Source organism: Pteropus medius, unplaced genomic scaffold (genome assembly GCF_902729225.1).
Source record: "Pteropus medius unplaced genomic scaffold, Ma_sr-lr_union100, whole genome shotgun sequence".
NCBI classification, from domain to species: domain Eukaryota; kingdom Metazoa; phylum Chordata; class Mammalia; order Chiroptera; family Pteropodidae; genus Pteropus; species Pteropus medius.
The window spans coordinates 25,843,267-25,862,607 of NW_024344378.1; the positions used below are offsets into that span (position 1 = coordinate 25,843,267).

Here is a 19,341-nt window from a genome sequence, read left to right on the forward strand (position 1 = left end):
CCTACCATCAAGAAGCCAAAGATACCCTTTTCTCCCACAGGAAAACCAGAATCTTTACAGTCAGAATGCAGTGCATTAACTTCTTTGGGCCGTGCTATGAGAGGATAGGCTAACATGTGCCCCATCCACACATGTCTGGCAGGCTGCCTATAGCAAGTGCACCCCTCCTCTGCACACATTTTCCTAAACCATCATTCTCTTTTCTCTCTTTTAAAACCAAACAATTTCCTCAAAAATATGGTTTCAGGCATAAAATAGGAAATAGTACTAAACAAACGGAAATGTTTTGCTTTAAATACTGAAGCCATTTGTTTACATTATGAAATAGTTTGCATTCAAAGCCCATAATTGAAAAGAAACATGAATCATCAATCACAAGGGGCCTTTATAGATAAGAAATAAATGCCGGCATAAACAATTGTATTAAATGTGAACAACTCTTCTTGGTAGCTTTTGCTGAGTCATTTTTCAGGAAGTGGGTTGTCCAGGGAGATTTCTACGGGAGGAACAATTGACAATATTTTCATATTAATAACCTCCACTTACTTTATTGTTCTCAAAACTTTTGTTAATGAGTATTTTCCTGTTCGGTTAAAAAAAAACATTAATCAAAAGACAAAGCCTAATCTGATTTATTTTTACGTGTTTTTGGTTATTTTCTTCTATAAGTGATATTAAATATATTTAAGTTGTAAAATGTCCTCATTACTGAGCATAATATTATAAAATATTTTGTTCTGAAAATTTTTTTAAACGTCTGTACTATAGCATATGTTGGATACAATCCTTAGAGTGATTCCAAATTATTTTGTATTCATTTCCCAACAAGGCAGCAGCAATGTTTCTACTTGATGGTTTGGAGCCTTTTCTATCCAACTCCTGAGATTTTTCTCAGTCAGCCCTCTGATAAGGGACAATCAGTGTGGGCTCCTGGAGACCAACTAAAAGATTAAGCTATTCACACAAGGGGCCCTCAGAAAACTCTCTAGGAGGATCATAGAGGACAGGCAGGGTCAGTGTGTTCCCTGGAGACTCCCTAGCATACACACTTTTGGCCTTTGTCCATAAGCACCAAGCCTCTCTCTTAGCCTTAAGAAGGGGCTGAAGTCACCTGTCTATGGAATTGGAGAGGTCAACTGTCAAATAAGATCATTGTGTGATTATGATTCCCACTAGTATAAATAATTATCATGCTTGTTCTGATTTAACACAAATATATCTCCCACCACCTACCCCACCCCACAACTTGTGCCAACCAGAGCCCTGGTGAGAAAGCCTCAGTTTACATGCACAATGTAAATTTCCTTCTGTGCTGGGTGATAAACAAAGTGGGCCCAGTTATATAGCCAAGTACCAGAATCAAAGTAGGCTTCTGTGTAGTGTAGCAGTTGTATGCATTGACTCTGGAGTTAGACTGCCTAAGTTCAAATCCTACCTCTGCTACTTATTAGCTATCTGACCTTGGGTACTTTTCTGTGCCTGGAGTTTCCTTATTTACATAATAGATAAGGACCTATCCCATAAATTTGTTGGGGAGATGAAACTAATTAATGCAAATAAGGTCTTCAAAAACAATGCCAGGACATAAAAAGCATTGTAGAAGCCTTAGGAAAGGTACTATGAACCATTGAGGATAAGTTTTTGAGTTTTTTAAATCAAAGGCATTATAATTTTATGGTGAGTAGTATTGTTCTTCTATTCCTTTTCAAATGGACACATGTAGATGTGTCTCTGATGCTCAGTGATTAGAGTTTTGAAAATGTCAGTGACCCATAAAAATGTAGAGACTACAATCCTCATATACTTATTATAAAGTTATTTCCTATAAACAGACCTTTATGTTTTTTAGTTTACTCATTAATCATTAAAAAGAAAACTATATATTTAAAAACTTAGAATTACCAAGCCCTTGAAAAGTCCACAGGTCAGTGGAGAAATTTCTCCTTTATTCCAAGTGGCCTGAGAGTGGGTGGGGTCTGGGAGTGAGGCACCTGCAGTCCACACCCAGGATGGCACACACACCTGCTGGGAGAACCCACCTTCGGACCTCAGAGTCAGGCTCTGAACGCAGATCAGTCTAACTCTAGAGCTCATAACCAATATGTGACACCATCTTCCTGGCTCATTGGCGCTTCACAACCCAGGACCATCCTTTTTACCTGAATCCTAGAATCTTCCGTTTCTCTAGGTTCCTGGATTTTATTTTTGGAGGTGAAGAGAAGAATCAACATCAGAAAAAGAACCGCAAATCCTAGAAAAGGACCACAAAAAAAGGATCTGATTAAATGCACCTTTAGTGGGTTCTTTTTTTCTCCCCTGCTTTAACATTCCCCAACGATCATTAAAAGAAGGACTATACTGTGGAGAAAGGGGAAAGCTGCCATTTTCTTGTGGTTTCATCATATCTCCCTGGCTTCTTCTCAGCCTCCTTCCCAGGTTTCTTTTCCTCAGTCAGTCCTTTAAATGTAGTTGTTTTTGAGGAATCTGTCCTCAATTATCTTTTCTTCTTTCTCTAGACTCTTGTGAGTTCATCTTCTACTCACGTATTGACAAGTCCCAAATCTAAATCTTCAATTGCACTTTTCTCCTAAGCTCCAATCTTCATTTTTAACAACCTGCATACCATCTCCACCAGAATAATCTGTCCCACTAGCATCTAATATTCAACATGTTTGAAACTGAAGTCATTAACTTTCCTCCTAGTCCATTCAGGCTGCTATAGAAGGATTCTATAGACTGGGTAGCTTAAACAATAAACATTTATTTCTCGCAGTCCTGGAGGCTGGGAAGTCCAAGATGAAAGCAATGGCATATTCGGTGTCTGGCGAGAGCCTGCTTCCTGGTCCATTAATAGCCATCTTCTCACTGTGTCCTCACCTGGTGGAAGGGACAAAGAAGTTCTCTGGGGTCTCTTTTATAAGGACACTCATCTCACTCATGGGGGCTCTACCCTAAGGACATAATCACCACCCAAAGGTCGCACCTTCCAAATATCATCACATAGGGGAATAGGTTTCAACATATGAACTCTGAGGGGACACATTCAGTCTATAGCGCTCTCTTCCCAGTCTCCATACACCAAACACCCACCTACTAATAGTGCTGATATCCCCAACATAATCTGCTCCTACTCCCCAAAGCAATCTGTCCTATCTCTGCTCTATTAACTCTGAGCCTGGTCACTTCTGGGCCTTTGTAGATGCTATTCCTATTGTCTAGAATGCCTTTCCATCTGTCTGGTGAATACATTTCTATGTATTTTTCAAGATCCAACACAGACAGCTCCCTCCTCAAAGCCACCCTAGGTCCTAAATTGTACTTCATGTAAGACATAATTTAGACAAGGGCATATATACTTTATTTTCAATACTAAGCTATAAATTATTTGAAGACTACCTCTGGGCCTAATTCATCTTCACAGTTCTCAGAGAACTTAGTATAAGACCTCATACATAGAAGTCCTCAACAAATGTTTGCTAAAATAATTAATCAATTAATTAATGTAGTAAAAAGGAACCAGTGTATTTTAGAGTGGTGAGTTATTTCTTCCTCCACTCATACTTTGTCTTCAAATTTCCCATTACCTAGAAAACTTTTCTGGATTGGTCACTACTCAAAAATTTTGATGTTGTTAAGCGTTTATCTCATATATTTGGTTTATAAGGCCTTACACAATCTGTACCCTTACAAGGACACCTATTGTAGAGTAAAAACTGAACAAATGACTAATGTGAATTCCTTCACTTCAAACACACTATGATAAAAAGAAAAATTTCCAACTATACCAGGTTTTACGGGGTTATGGTTCAATAGGTGATCTGTATGCTTCCTTTTTACTTCTAAACACATGTGTTCTTTTGTTTCTCAGGAAGTAATCATCATGTAGCCATGGAAATCAACAAGTGCAAAGGAAATGTTGCAGGAGGATAATGAAGCCAACTAACCCAACTCCACAAGAGTTGGTCACATCCTAAAATAATTAAAATACAACCATCCAAAAGCTCTTAGAGAAAGTGTTAATTGGCGCTTGGTATTTTGACAATAGCTGTATAGTATGCGAAAGCATTTCAAAAATTCAAAGGCATTTATAAAATGTAATATGTTATCAAGATGAATGAACAAATATTTATTGAGTGACTACTATGAACTAGGCCTTTTCACATATATTCTCTCATTTTATAATCTCAACAGTCTGAATAGCTCTTTTTAGTATCTGTTCTACAAATTTAAAAAAAAAAAATCAATCTGAGAGGTTAAATAACTTGCCCGGAGACTGCCAAGGAAAAGATAGCACTTAAAGGAATGTTCTTTCTATCAATCAGAATTCATCTTGGAGATGAATAATGTCCAGATCCCATGGGCTGAATCTCAAGAGGAACTATCATAGAATAAACCATCTCCCAATCAACTTTCCACACCTGTAAGATTCAACTCTTTATCTGCTTAACTAGGCCTGCAAATTCAAAGCCTGAGAGGTAGATTTGTGGTTTGGAGGTTTAAGACCTCTCAATAACAGGAAAGATCAAGACTATAAGTTGTATTCTTTTAAGTCATCTGTAAGTCAAAATATCACATCACTAAAATTCTGACACAATGGACAATCATTATTTTCTTCTTCGTATAGATTTTGTAATGTCAAAATTGTTGTAAAGATCCAAAGTTTGTATTTTACAGAAGTTTGTCTTGTGATGGTTTCAGAGGAAAAAACTGAGAGTGGTAATAGTATTTTCATCTATATTTAGTGTCTTAAGGTAAAGGAGCTTATTTTAGGGAACACCTGCGGACTCAGTCTTATTACTTTATAAGCTATACTTTATATTTTATACAAATTATATTATTAATTTAAGTCCTATACAGCTTGGCATGTTTATCATGTTAACCACTCATTTTGACCAATCATATTGAATTATGATGGATAATTCAACACAAAAGAAGTTTCCTTAGAAGTGTCAGGACAAACTCGAATCCAAAACTTCAATCATGTCATTATTGATGATAGGAATGAATTGTCAGACAAAACTTTGAGGAAATTTGCTTTATCGTAAGCAACCAGTCACTGCCATTTGTTGAGAACCAGTTTTGTGCTTAGCACTATTCTAGGTTCTGTAAAAGATCCAGAAGCAATATGTGACAAGGTGAATTAATAAGAATTATGTTAAGCTTTAAGTCACAGAGAAGAGACTACAGTGGCCTTTGTTCTCTCATGTAAAAGAGTCCAGATATGGACTAGGATAGTCCAGGATAAGCGTGGCAACTCCACAAAGTCATCAGACACCCAGACTGCTTTTATATTTCTGCTTTCTCTCTTTAGCAAGTGGCTTCTATCCTCAAGGTCATCTCAGGATACAAAAACACTGCTGGAGCTCCAGCCACCAAGTCCTCAATCCAAGCAGCAGGAATAAGGATGGGGAAAGTCAAAAATGGTATGGACGAACTGTATGTTCCCATTACTTAGAAATTTTCCTTGAATTTCCACTCAGAAACATCTGTTGTTATCTCATTGGTCAGAACTTAGTCACATAGCCACACTTATCTGCACATGAGACTGGGGAGGACAGTCTTTTTTTGGTCACAATGTTATTTGTATGTAGTTAAGATTCCATTACTAAGGAGGAATGGAAAGAATGGGGACAGATATAGAGGAGGTGCCTATATTTGCAACCACTGAATGTAAAGAGGCAGAGGGACAGCAGAGCCCAGACGAAAGATCAAAGTCTTCAAAATGGAAGAATAATTGGGTTTGAATCTCCCCTGTATATCTGCTATATACCAGATGTAGCAGAAGTAGTGAGATCAGCTAGAAGGTAATTTGGACCAGGGTGGTAGTAATAGAGATGTTGAGAAGTGGTCAGATTTTGAATATATTTTGAAGGTAGAGCAAACAGGATTTATTAATGGATTAGAATGAGATGTGTTAAATAAAGAGAAGTCAAGGGTGGTGTGAAAATTTTTTTGTTTCAATAAATGGAAGGATGGAGTTGCAACTTACTGAGAAGGGTGTTGATATAGGAAACACCCAAATCTGTAGAGAATTTGTATAAGAGTTTATTTGGGCTAAACCGACAACATATGTCAAGGAGCAAGGTCTCAAATGTTCCCAAGAATAACAGTTTTGCAGCTTCTTTTATGCGTTTGAAATTAAGGAGGGATTGTAAGAAAGATTAAATGAAGGTAGGTCAAGTAAGATAAGAACTGAAAATCCACCACTGCATTTGCTGTGGTTGCTATAAGAGTAGCTACAGTGGATAGTGGGGGTTAGAGGAGAAGAAATGAAAAGACAAAAATTGAAGACAGCAAGTAAATGCTCTTTTGAGAAATTTTGCTATGAAAAGAAGGACAGAAATGGGGGGAGGGTAAGCTAGAAGGAAAAGGAGGATCAAAAGAGTTTTTGTTCTTGTTTTAATGATGAGAGTTTGCTTATAGGGTACCAGGAAAAAGAGAGGGAAATTCATGATGTAGGAGAGAGAGGAGAATGGCTGTAGCGTTGTCCTTGACTAAGTAGGCAAGGAGGTGGAAGTGGAGATGCTGGCCTTTGTAAAGAGTGTGGAGAGCTCATCCAGAAGAACAAGAGGGAAGGCAGAGTCTGTGAGCCCAGATGTTGGTAGGTAGGTAGATGTGGTTGTGGGAGCTTGTGGAAGTTTTCTTCTGATTGTTTCCACTTTCTCAGATATAGGAAGCAAGGTCATCATGACAGTGAGGGGTTGAAGGTTTGAGAAGCAAAGAAAAGGTATAAAAGAATCTCCTTCCAGTAGAGTGAATGAATGAATGGCTTAGGGAAATGCAATATGATTGCTGGGCAGCTTGAAGGGTCCATAGAGATGAGTGATCAGGACTGTAAAATGAGACTAGTTAGTTTAATTGTGTGTTTTTCTCCAGCTTCGTTTAACTGTATGAATGGAGTAGGGGAAAATCGAATTTAGCAAAGGTTGTAGTACAGCCAAGTTAGTTCATCAAAGCAAGAGAGGGACAGGGAGTTGAGAGTACAGTCAATGAAGTTATTAAAATATTTGATCACAGATTTAAGCTGAGTAAGGAAGGAAGTGAGGACATGAAAGGAATGAGGGATAGTGAAAATGTGGTTGGATCAATGGATTTTAGGTCTCAATGGAGCTGAAGGATTGCTGGAGTTCAGAGTGTTGCATGTCCATTAACAAAAAAAGACTGAAATTCTCAAATCTAAACCTTTATGATGTCCAAAGACACTAGAACTTAGAGGCTTGCCAATGTGAGCTTCCCCATTCACTCATCCCAAAATAAATAAACCAACCTTCTTCTCTCTCAATTGCTGACCTGATACAGAGAGAGTGACCTCATAATGCCATGATTAAATCCTCTTCCTGGATTCCAGATTTTCACTCACTTCCAGCCATTTCCTGCAAACGACAAAGTAGAGATTCCAGTGGGCTCTCTGACATGGCAGGGTGCCAGGTCGACCAAAGACTCATTTCCATAGCCTGAAGAGAATTGAACATCAGCTCTCTGGCAGTCTATTTTGTTAATCAGTTTTCAAGCAAGACTTCATTTGTTTTGAAAGTGGTTCATTAAAGCTGTTCCACAAGCAGCAAGGGTGCTCTTTCTCAAGTCCCACTCTTGCCTCAGGTTTGGAATAGAGCCATAAATCAAAAGTTCTTTAAACAATAACGACACAGAACTCAACATCTTGGACATATACAAGAAAATAAAAAAAATATAGCCCCCAAATCAAACCTCTCGGGAAAATCATTCCTTCTGGGTGGGATGCCAGGGCCCACTTTTTCCAGCCAGTAACTAACAAATGCACTCTCAAGCAACTTCATATGATTGACTAACATCATGAAAACATAGACTCGAAAGAGTATTTATACAAGTCATGCTGAAATTCCTTCTCTTTCTCTCTGTGCCACTGAAAACCCAAAGTTTCTTTTAATATCTAAATCGATGACTCAATAGTTAGGCATTTTCAACTTCCCTTATGCAAGTCTCTTGTCAGGATTTTAGAATTTTTAAACCTTTATCTTTATTGAGTAACACAGGCCTGGAAGAGAGAAAATTGTTAATTAATAATAGTTTTTGTTCTTTCGGTTTCTTTTTAAAAATACCCCAGCAATAAATATAGCACCAACTACCCAGGAGTTCTGAGTAAATGTGAGTTTATTGGACAATAACAGAAAAAACCAGCAAGTAATGCGTTTTACTTTCTTGAAATTTAAATACAAAAAAAAGTCATTTTAAATGTTTAAAATAAGCATCAAATACTACTCTTTCCCTGTTTAGTCAAGTCCTACCATACTTAAAATACTTGTCACCCTTTGCAAATCCCAGATGCTATAAAAGGTTGAACTTAGATCCTAAGGTAAAGATTTGCCATCAGAAAATGGAACCAAAATCAGAATGTCCCACTTCTGTGAGTTTAAGAAAAAGCCTTAATGGTTCTTTTTAGTGTGTGGTTTGGGGTTGAGTAGTATTTAAAGCACTAAACTGTCTCTCCAGTATTTGAGAGGATTAGGTTTAGAGTTCATTGTGTTGACTGTCTTTTGAAAGATTAGATAGTTTAGTTAGGCTCCTACTGACCATGTAAATGTCTCAGTGTTTATTGACTGTCTGCAGTCATTATCAAAGGCTCTGAACACAATCGACACCTTGTAAACAGAAATCCCATTATTTTTGTGGTACTGATAAGATTTACTGAGGATTTAATTTTTGTATTATTGACTGGCCAGTTAAAGATATTAATACAGTACCGAGGAACATGATAAATGAGTATGAATTCAGTCAACCAACTTGCACTTTTATTTTGTTTGGAAACTACAATCTCGTTTCGCTTGTAGATTGTAGAAATAATATCTACACAGTGCTCTATTTAAAAATACTTCTTAAGTATATTTGAGTGTGTTATATGATTTTCTACTAATCCTTCAATGATCTACAAAGAGATTTATGTTTTTAAAAAGATGTCTTAAATCTTTCGGTATACAGAAAGAAAAATTCTATGGAGAGTACTAATTTAGCTTGAGAACATTATAAGCATTTATTTGGATGGTTTGGGCCTACATTTTAAAATGCTTTAATCAAAATAAAATTTGAAAAGGCATGCAATAGACATGTTGCATTTGACCACAGGTAAAAATCTGTGGGATCAACATTATTTTGATTCTGAAGTCAGTGCTCTCTACTGGGGAGGTGCTATCAAGCTTCTCTCCCTGCCCTCCAGTAAGATGTGTGAAAGATGAAAGAGGGTAAGGAAAGTGTGCTTTACCTAGGGACCTATATGGCAGAACCTTAAGAGAAGATGACAGCATTCAGACTTTAATGAAAACAGGAAGGAGCCTTGCTTCAGGAGAAACAGGAAAGAGACTTGCATTGGGAGAAAGCTAATGTTCAAGCAGAAGGAACCAAGATTAGACAGTTTTGCCTAAGAGAAGTGGAAAGGGTGGCCCAATACCACCTTTGATTGCCTCAACATAAAATATAAATTGCTTAACGCAAAACATAAAACCTTCACAGTGAAGCCCCAACACATCTTAACAGCCTTAGCTCCCAGCCTTTGATCCCAGCCATCATGCCCCTGGCCTTTGCTTTTGCTGTATCCTGCTTCCTCACCTTTTGACTTGAAATGGCATCTGCTCCCTCACCTCTTCACTCCAAATTCCTGAATGCCAGTTCTTCTGTGATGCCTTTACAAACTCAGACAAGTATCTCATTTGCTCCGCTATATGCAGGGATTTCTTGTCATTTCTTTGTATGTCCAGCTTCTGCACATTGGTAAATTCTTAGAGGGCAGGACTCAATCTTATCGTTTCTTTCTTTCTTTTTTTTTTTATAACCCAAGGGTCTAACATATAATATGTGCCTAATAAATGTGTAGGGAAGGGAAAAGGAAGGGAAGAAGGAAGACGTATATCTATGCCTTTGCTCACACACCCTCCCCATTCTCTTTTCCAATATGAAGCTTACCGATTAGTTAAAAACCAACTGCTTTTTGAAGACTTCCTTTACCAATGATCTTCCACTTCTTTAAACCCATAGCACCTAAGTGAAAATTACACAATTAAACTTAACAAGCTTGTGTTGTCATCTTTGTTGTGTTTTTATATCCATGTGCTATTTCCCCAACCACAATCAAAGAGCTCTTTGTGTCACCCACAATGCCTAGAGATGCTCTGCTTAGGGTTGTTACCTACCAAGTGTTTGCTGATTAAGAAGGAGAAAGAGAAGTTCTGAAAGGTAGACCAGGAAAGTGATTTTGACAGGCTCAGTGAAGGAGGGCACATTCAGGACAGCCCAAGAAGCCATGACAGAGGTCAAGCAGTAAGAAGCAGCAGGCAGACTGCTCCCCGAATCCTCAAGCACCTCAAAAGGAGATAAAGTCAGTCCACCAGGTGTTTAACAAGGGGAGAAAACAGCCTATACTTAAGTTAATGAAAAGCTAGGGCATTGCAAGTAGGAGCAAATGTTCACAATTGCTGGAGACAAAACAGGCAAGATGGATAAAGTCAGAACAGGGAGAGGTTATTGAGCACCAATTATATGCTAAGCATTTGACATACACTCTTTTTTGAAAAACATCTTTATTGAGATATAATTCACATACCATGTAATTCATCCATTTAAAGTGTTCAATTCAATGTTCGGGTTTTTTGTTTGTTTTTTGTTGTTTTTAGTGTATCCACAGAGTCGTGCAACCAATAACACAATCAGTTTTAGAATATTCTCATCACCCCAAAAAGACACACTGTATTTATTAGCAGTCACTTCCTATTTCCTTCACACCGTCACCCTCCCACCCTACCTGCAGCCTCAGGCAACAACCAATCAAATTTCTGTGTCTACAGATTTGCCTATTCTGGATATTGCATACACATGGATTCATACAACATGTGGTCTTTCATGACTGACTTCTTTCACTTAGAATAATGATTTCACAGGTAATCTATGTTATAGAATGTATCAGAACTTCATCGTCTTTTAATTGCTAAATAGTAATATTTCCAATTAGCAGTTGGGAATCCGAGCATGTGAAGGGCCAACAATAGTTATATTCGGATTTTCAACTGCATAGGTGTTGGTTCTTCTAACCCCCATTCGAAGGTCAACTGTATTGCAGCGTGTAGATATACGACATTTTATTCATCTATTCATCAGTTGATGAACATTTTGGTTGATTCTAGACATACATTCTTTCATTGATTCTTCCCTGTACTCCTGGGAGGTAGGTGTTAGTGCCCTTATTTCACAGATGAGTAAATTGAGCCTCAGAAGTTAACTAACCCGCCCCTTTGTGTAAATAATGGCACTGAGTTTGAACCCAAGTCTGCTTGAGTCCAAAGCCTCTATGTTTAATCGCCATCTGTTATTGGCAAAAATCATCAATGGAGGGATGTAGATCATGCCAAATTCCAAGAACTCATAGAGATCATTCATGTTGCCCATCTTTCAAGGAATTTAGCTGTAAATTTTAAAGTGTGATAGTTGTGTGACATAGCAGAAGGAACTTGAGCTTTAGAGCTAGATGATCTTGAATTTGAATCCCATATAACAAACTTTGTGATTTGGGGCAGATTGTTTAACTTCTCTGAGCCTCAGATTCTTCATCTATAAAAATGTAAATAAGGCCTATCTTACAGGGTTGTTGTGAGTATTAAATGAGCTGATAAATATACAGTCCTAATGTATAGTAGGTAATAAGAATATGGTAGCTGTTATTATTGTCATTACTGTTTGCACTGGTGCCAAAAGCATGTAAAATACCCTCCTCCCCAACACACACATAGACACTTCCCCCATTGGGAGGAATCTAAAGAGGTCATTTTGGGGTATTTAGTAGTGGAAATCCAGGCAGGAGTCTCCAGTGGTAAGCAGACAGAGATAACAGGCAGGAGCTCAGGTGATAGGTCAAGGCTAGAGAATAGATCTGGGAGTTATCAGCATGACAGTGAAGGTTGAAGCTGTGACAACTATTCAGGTAGAACCAGGCATAAAATAAAGAAATTAGTCCCGTGTCTGACCCCTGGAATGTCCACAATTAAAGTCAGGAGAAGAAATAAGAAGCAATAAAGGATATAGAAATAACTATTTGGAGAGGCTGTGGTTATACTAGGATACTATCTAATTTTGAAAGCCAAAGGAGAAAATATATTTAAGAAAGGATAAAAGGTAGTAGAGAAAGTTGAGTAGGTTATGTTGTAGAAAGGTTTATAGTAATGAGAACTGAGAGTTGGCCATTATATTGGCAATCAGGAAGTCAATAGTGAACTTAACTGCTGAGCATCCATCCATCCACCTATTCATTTGTTCATTCAGCATTCATCAAACACCTACAGTGAACCAGGCACTGTGATATGCCTGAGAAACACATGGGTAAAACACAATCTCTTGCTACACTGAGCATGACATAAGGAAAACATAAGGAAAGTGCAATGTTCTGAGACCCCTTTTGTCTAAGAGTTGGGCCCAGGAAGAAAAACAGGGGCTTCATGGGACAATTGTGATGGAAAGAGAGAATTAGCAAATCAGGAAGAAACTGAAGGGCATGTCAAAAGCAGGCTGAATAAGGAAGGGGCTTTTTAAATTTTAAAGCGGAGATTAAAAGGAGAAAAGAAGGCAGAAGCCTTTGGTTTAATTTATGTGACACTAATGTCACCTGGAGGCTTCTTTTCTTACTGGTTTACAATTGAGATGTTGCTACATTGAGTCGATCAATTTTTGAAACTTGGGTGAATTTCAAGTATATACATCAACCATTTCTCTCCAAGGATCTTCAAGGATCCAGAATTATTTTCCTCTCAGTACTTTGAGCGAAATGGATCCTTGAAGGAAATGTATTATGTTTATCCTTTAGCTCCTGCACCTTTAGACCCACTACAGAAACTACAGATTCCTCCCCTTCTCTCAGCCCCCAGCCTCTAGTCAAGGTACCCCTAGTCAGAGAAGCAAGTTAGAAAATGGGGGCCAGGATATCATGGCCTCACATCTATGGCCATACTTCCACATTAAAGCAAATAAATACAGAGATGTAAATAAAAATTAATTCAGAAGTTACAGGTAGAAAACAACAACAAAAAAATAGGCATAATAGAAATGAAAATACTAAAGTTAAATAATAAAACCATAACACCAAAAATCAAATGAAAACTGTGACTCCTTTAATATTAAAGGGTAAAACGAGTTCTAAAAAAAGTTTTTTAAAAAGTTTGGAAAAAAGTTTTTAAAATTTTTAAAAATAAACAAACAAAAAAAATGAAACAAACTAAACCCACAAAAATCAAAAAGATTAAATAATGACAAGTTAAAGTAACAAAAGAACTTTCAAAACTGAAGAAGAAAAGTAATCAATAATTTCAAGATAAAAAGAAAGATGACAGAAGTAGATTTTTAAAAATTCTATCAAAAGATTAAAGGAATGAAAGAGGAAATAATAAAATGACAAGTTATAGAAATAAAAATAGAAAATAATGAGTATAAATAAAATAGCAAAGAAGAAACCAAGTTAAAAAAACAAAAACTTAGACGTAAAAAAATTATATCAAAGCTAAAATGGGTAAAATCAGTGAAAGTTAGGCAAAGAGAAATATAAATCAAAATGAAAAACTACACTGTACATAAAAATACAAATATTTTTCAAACTGAGGTGTTCAAAATAAATCTCTAATAAGGATTAAATACATATCTACAGGGAGAAAAATGATCCTAACGCGATCCTCTGGGTTGAACGAAGCCACACCAACCCTTGTTCCTGGTGGAGGGTAAGGGCAGAGCCAAGAGAGTAAGAGCAGAGCAGGGTTTTTGTCCTCTATCTTGATGGGAACACAATGCTATGCCCTGGGTGCCAAGGTAGCTGGGAGAGGTCTGGCCCCTAGGCACTCTCTAGGAAAGCACCACTGTTTCATTGTTGCTCCACACTATAAAATCTCATAGGACGACTGACAGCCAATTGAAGGGCCTATGGGCAGTCACATGGTTTTTCTTCTCTCAGATATAAAAAGAGGTTATCAGTTAGGTTAGGGTTAGCTGCAAACAATAGAGACCTGGAATAACAAAGGCTTGAACAAGCTAGAATTGTGTTTATTTCTCAGGTAACAGTCTAGAGGTAAGCTCAAACTGACAGTAAGTCTGCTCTGTGAAGTCCTCAAGGTCTTGGCAAACTTCCAGCTTTCTGCTCTCATTTTTAGAACCCTACACTTAGGCCTTGTCCTCATGGCCCACGACTGAGCTGCAAGAGAAAGGAAATAAGAAAGGGCAAAGGGCATATATCAGTTAGCTCTTAAAGAAGGTTCCCAGAACTGCCTTAGAGTGCTTCCACTCACACCTCATTGGCCAAAATTAAGTAACACTTAGCTGCAAGGGATATTGGAAAATGTAGTTTTAACTCTGGTGGCCATGTGCATAGCTGCAAATTCGGTTATGATGAAAAGTGAGAATGGATACTACAGGTCAGTGAACAGTCTCTGTCCCAGTAGGATGTAACATTAGTATACTCTTCTCCTTTCCTCTCCTGAGGGATGCACATTTATATCAAGTGTGGGTCAATTTTAAGTCTTTAATTATCCTGATCTTGCTAGAAGAAAGAAGACTTCAATAAAACTACATGAAAGAAAACCTAACGTCAATATGAATGTTTCCACACACGGCGAGAGGGGTTATGATTTGATCACAAGATGCCAACATCTCATTCTGGTCTGATGTATCAAGAATCTGAAAACTGAAGTTATTATCCAGTTGCATAGACCCAGGGTTGCCTTTTTATACAAGGGAGGGTATTGGCTTTCTGATTTGGTTTCTGCCTCTTATTTAGTTCCTCGGACATCCTTCCCTGAATAAGTTGCCCACCTGGATAAGCAGCCTTTCTCCCCATTTCCCCCATTTTCCCCTTTGGAATAGGCCTCTTGGATCCAAAGAAATATACAGTGGAATTTAGAGGAATGTACAGGTTTCCCATTATGCTTCCAGCACTATACTAGTCCCTAAGAAGAATCACAAAAGGCCTTTGGGCTCTGTGATGAGAAGATGCATTTGTGGGGCCTCAGTTTACCTCTGGATAATAAAAGGGTTGCATTGGATTTGGTGGTTCTAAAATCACGCTCTGTATAAATATCACACTAAGTAGCTGCATAAAAAAGGCAGATTCCAGATAGGTGAATAAATTGTAATGTAACAGGATAAAAATTTCAGTGATATGATTTCAGATTCCACATTGTAATTACCCTTTAAGAAACTGTTACTTGTCTAGTTTTGGCGAAATACATATACACATATAAAAAATTCACAATTATCTGAGAATGCTATTAAAATGCCCTTCTTTTTTCCAGGTACATTCCTGTACAAGGCCAGACTTGAACCAAAACAACATATCACAACAAAGTCAATGAAGAAGCAGAAAAGAGAATTCAACTGTCCTTAATTAAAGCCAGACATTAAAGAGATTTGCAAAAATATAAAATACCACTCTTCTCACTAAATTATTTGTTGTTTTGGAAAATATAATTATTTTTCCCGAGATATATATGTTAACATGTCATAGTTTTATTAGTCATTTTTAGTAGATTAGTAAATAAATAAATTTTATAAACAAAAATAAATTCAGAATCCAAGCCTTCCACCACCATCACAAAAGTTTCTGGTTCAATAAAGATGAGATTGGGCCTGGGAGTGTTTAGGGTTGATCATTCCTCCAGGTGATTCTGATGCAGGTGGTGGGTCCTCAGACAACACTTTGGATGGGAGCTCTCTATAGTCCCTCCCACCCCCAACTGTAAATAGAAAAGAAGAGAAGAGAAATGCATTATTATAGCGTCAGTGGAAAGACTTCCAAATGGTATTTTGGTTTCCTCCGAGTAGCTTTCAAGGCCAGTCATGTGACCTCACCAAAGACACATTTTTTGAGTTAATGCCTCAAAGTGTCACGGCTTCCTCACCTGTCCTTAAACCTGCCCTTCTGGCTAGTGCATTTAGCTATGTTTGAACTCAATGTTTCCTTTGGTAAAGCTTCCCCCCATTATAGTCATTTCTCAAAGGATTTATAACCTTCAAAATAAAGGTCCCTGAAACAGGACTAGAAGGATGATCCCCACCATAGACTCATTAAGAGCACTTCAAGTACATTAATGTCCCTGGTCCCTGGATTTATTGCAACACGGTAAAGCCTTTTTTAAGAAAGCATACTCTTAGTTCCATTTATCCAGCAAGCTTTTCCAGAAAGAGATTAGAAGTAAAATGATTTGAGATAGAATCAAAGAATTCCAGCCTTTTTTAATTAGTGTGTTAAACATAGGAACACCTAATACAAATATTTGACTCTGTAGTCCGGCATTGGCTCTGAGGTCACCAGGGGAAATTTATAGGGAACTCTAAAGGCCCTCACAATTATCATCTTGGGTTATTGCTCTTCATTGCCAATAGCGCTGCATTTGGACATAAATAAAATTGCTGAATTAGGACCCTGTTCTGGTTAAAATGTTTAATCTTCACTTTAAATGAGTTGTGGTCATTGAGGCCTTTTTGTTTCATGGAGAAGGGTACCTTTGCACAAGGTAAGCTCTTTTTACACAGCCTAATGACTCACGAATTTAAAATCCTTTTTGAGTAGATGCCAGGCTTGTCTGGTCAACACGGGGGATGGGAAAGAAGCAGAAATCTATTTCAAAAAATATTTTAGGTTAATATTATTCTTCAATGCATAATTTATTATTAAATATATTATGTAAATGATTTTATTCAGTATTTCAGTGGGGAAGAAGTTGCTAATCACATATTTAAGCAGTATTCGCTTTGCATGGAAATCTGCCTCAAAATGAGATTTAATATTTCATCACAGGATGCTTTACACCATGGGCTCTCGGACTGTCTGTCTCTGATGTGCCAGATTTGTTCCTTGCCTAAAATGAAAGGCAGCTGTGCTGTAGAGAGAAAAGGAAAGGAACCTTCCACAGCCAGAACAGGACATAGAAACAAAGAGGAAAAGAGAGTTAAAAACCCTATGGACAGAACGTGGGGTGGAAGAGTGTATGTTTCATTTCAGAATACCTTTAAATGGACTTTTACCTTTCTATTAAAATTTTACTTAGGGCTATCTTAAAGGACTGTGTTGGACAGAACCTTGAAATGGCTCCCTTTTACAACATACTCCTTCCATATCATCCCAAAGATTACTGCCCTCGAAGACAGCACCTGAAAGTCTTTATTTCATTTTCACATCTCCAGGGCCTAAACCAGTGCCTGGCACGTTTCAGATTCACTAAATGTTTGTTGAATGAGTAGAAAGATAGATGGAGAGAATAGAAAATCATCAATTTAACACATCTTTTAAAGTACATATCTCCTTATGAAGGTTAAAGGACTGTTGGTTATTTTCATCAATGTGTATGGATTAAATTAATTTAATTCCTTGAGAGGAATTACAGTGATGAAGAATTTTGGATCATGGGGCACTAGCAGCAAAAAGAAGAGAAAGCAGGCCTGGGTGAGGACATCAGTGAACATCCAGAAGCACTATGAGGGCTTTGAACATCTGGAGGATGGGTCAGGGTGTGAAGAATTCCTGTGAATTTTCTAAATTAAAATCACACCATTGTTCTGGCTGAAGGCTTTACCTCTGCTGGGCTTTAAGAAAATAATTTTCTTTCTATTCATCCTCCACTCCAGTTTCAAGCCCCCGAAATACCAAGGTATCCTCCAACAAAGAAACATTTGCAATGATTTATTTTTGAGCATCTCAGGGGGAATGGTGTAGCTTTAAGAGAGGACTTGGGAAGTCAGAGAGGCATCAGCACTAGCCCTCAGCCATGTAATTTGAACATTTTTGTTTAATTTCCCAGCTTCTCACAGACTTGCCATTCTCCTCTCTGAAAATGATATTTTTGCCATCAAAAAGAGGCCACTGCATTCACTGTTGTTCTAATAATAACAACAGTAAATTAGAAAGAGACTGTTCATTGACGGGGAAATGGTTAAATGAATTACAGACTACCATGCAACAGTTTAAAAGAATAAGACTGATTAATCTACCAACTGAAGAGTTTTCAAATGAGAAAAGCAAATTAGGAAAAAATATATATACTATTTCACCAATTTTTAAAAAGCGCACGTCAAAAATATATTTCTGAATGTATGTATATTTGTAAAATCATACAAATAGATCTAGAAGTACCATGCTGCTGACAGTGGCCTTTCCTGGAGAGGGACTTAGGACCAGTCAGAGGCAAATGAATCTAAGCGACTTTTGCTTTATCCGTATCAATGTTGGGGACAAAAGAAAAAAAATCAAATTATGGCCTTTTCTCTGGAAAAACAAAAGGGGAGATATTCACCATTCACTCATTCACATTCTCGTTGCCTCTCATACTCTTTGCCTACTAGGTGGTTATCTCTAAAGGCTAGAACCAGTATACTTGTACTTCACATTGCCTATGTCTGTTGTCCAAAAACGATTGCTACTGCATGTGGCTATGGGGCACTTGAAATGTGGCTAGTCCGAATTGAAATAGGTTGTAAGTCTAACAGCAGAATTCAAGGACTCAAAACAGAAAAAGTAAAATAGCTCATTAATTTTTTTGTATATGGATTACATGTTGAAATTAGATTAAATATATTATTTATTTTTTTCTTTTTAAAATATGACTACTAGAAGATTTTATGTTATACGGCATATGTTACATTTCTCTTGGATAGTGCTTGTCTAGACGATGAAAATTGTAAATATGTCAATTACCTGAATAATCCTACTAAATTATACATTAAGCAATTTTTTTTTCTACGTAAGAAAATTTAGATGCATACTTCAACAACTTTGGGTCCATTTTGCTAGTTTACATTCAAAAAGTGCACTAAATAGGTATCTGCAGGACTTCATCCTGAGCTTCAGTATCTCCATCTGTAATATTACCCACCTGTTGGATTATAGCGAGGATTAAAAGGGATCACCTATTTAAGGTCCTTAGTCAGGAATTGTCTAAATGTGAAGTCGTCTTGGGCTGGAAGCCTAAGCCAAACTATCCTTTAACTCCTCCCAGCCATTCAATGGCCCTACTAAGTCCCGATAAATGTTAGTGCCCTCCTCCGCCTTCCTCAATTCAGTACTAAAAACACACTTATTCAAGTATCTATTGCTCCACACAGATTTTGTTTTTATGACTTTTTTTCAAGTTAACTCCACTCAATACATTACCTATTTTTTTCCTTCTGGGTTGGTTCAAGCCTTTTCATTATATTCTTCTAAAATTAACACCTCATTCTCCAAGCAACCTCCCCCAGGAGCCCTCCTATCTTTGCCCTCCTATTGTGTTCACGGCAAATACAGACTTCCTAGAAAACCATTTTATCCAGCCTTAGTGATTTGGACACAGCTGTTTATCTGAATCGAACGATTTC

The 19,341-nt window shown here is 37.5% G+C and overlaps 2 long non-coding RNA genes across 2 annotated transcripts; one reads left to right on the forward strand and one right to left on the reverse strand.

Moving 5' to 3' along the window:
- Positions 1-368: 368 nt before the first annotated feature.
- On the reverse strand, positions 369-7,859 carry LOC120609302 (uncharacterized). Its single transcript, XR_005654727.1, has 4 exons — positions 7,708-7,859; positions 7,291-7,373; positions 2,160-2,251; positions 369-496 (listed from the first exon to the last, which is right to left on the reverse strand). It is a non-coding gene; the product is annotated as an uncharacterized LOC120609302 (long non-coding RNA).
- On the forward strand, positions 5,322-15,544 carry LOC120609303 (uncharacterized). The gene is made up of 2 exons (XR_005654728.1): positions 5,322-5,423; positions 15,285-15,544. It is a non-coding gene; the product is annotated as an uncharacterized LOC120609303 (long non-coding RNA).
- Positions 15,545-19,341: the final 3,797 nt, after the last annotated feature.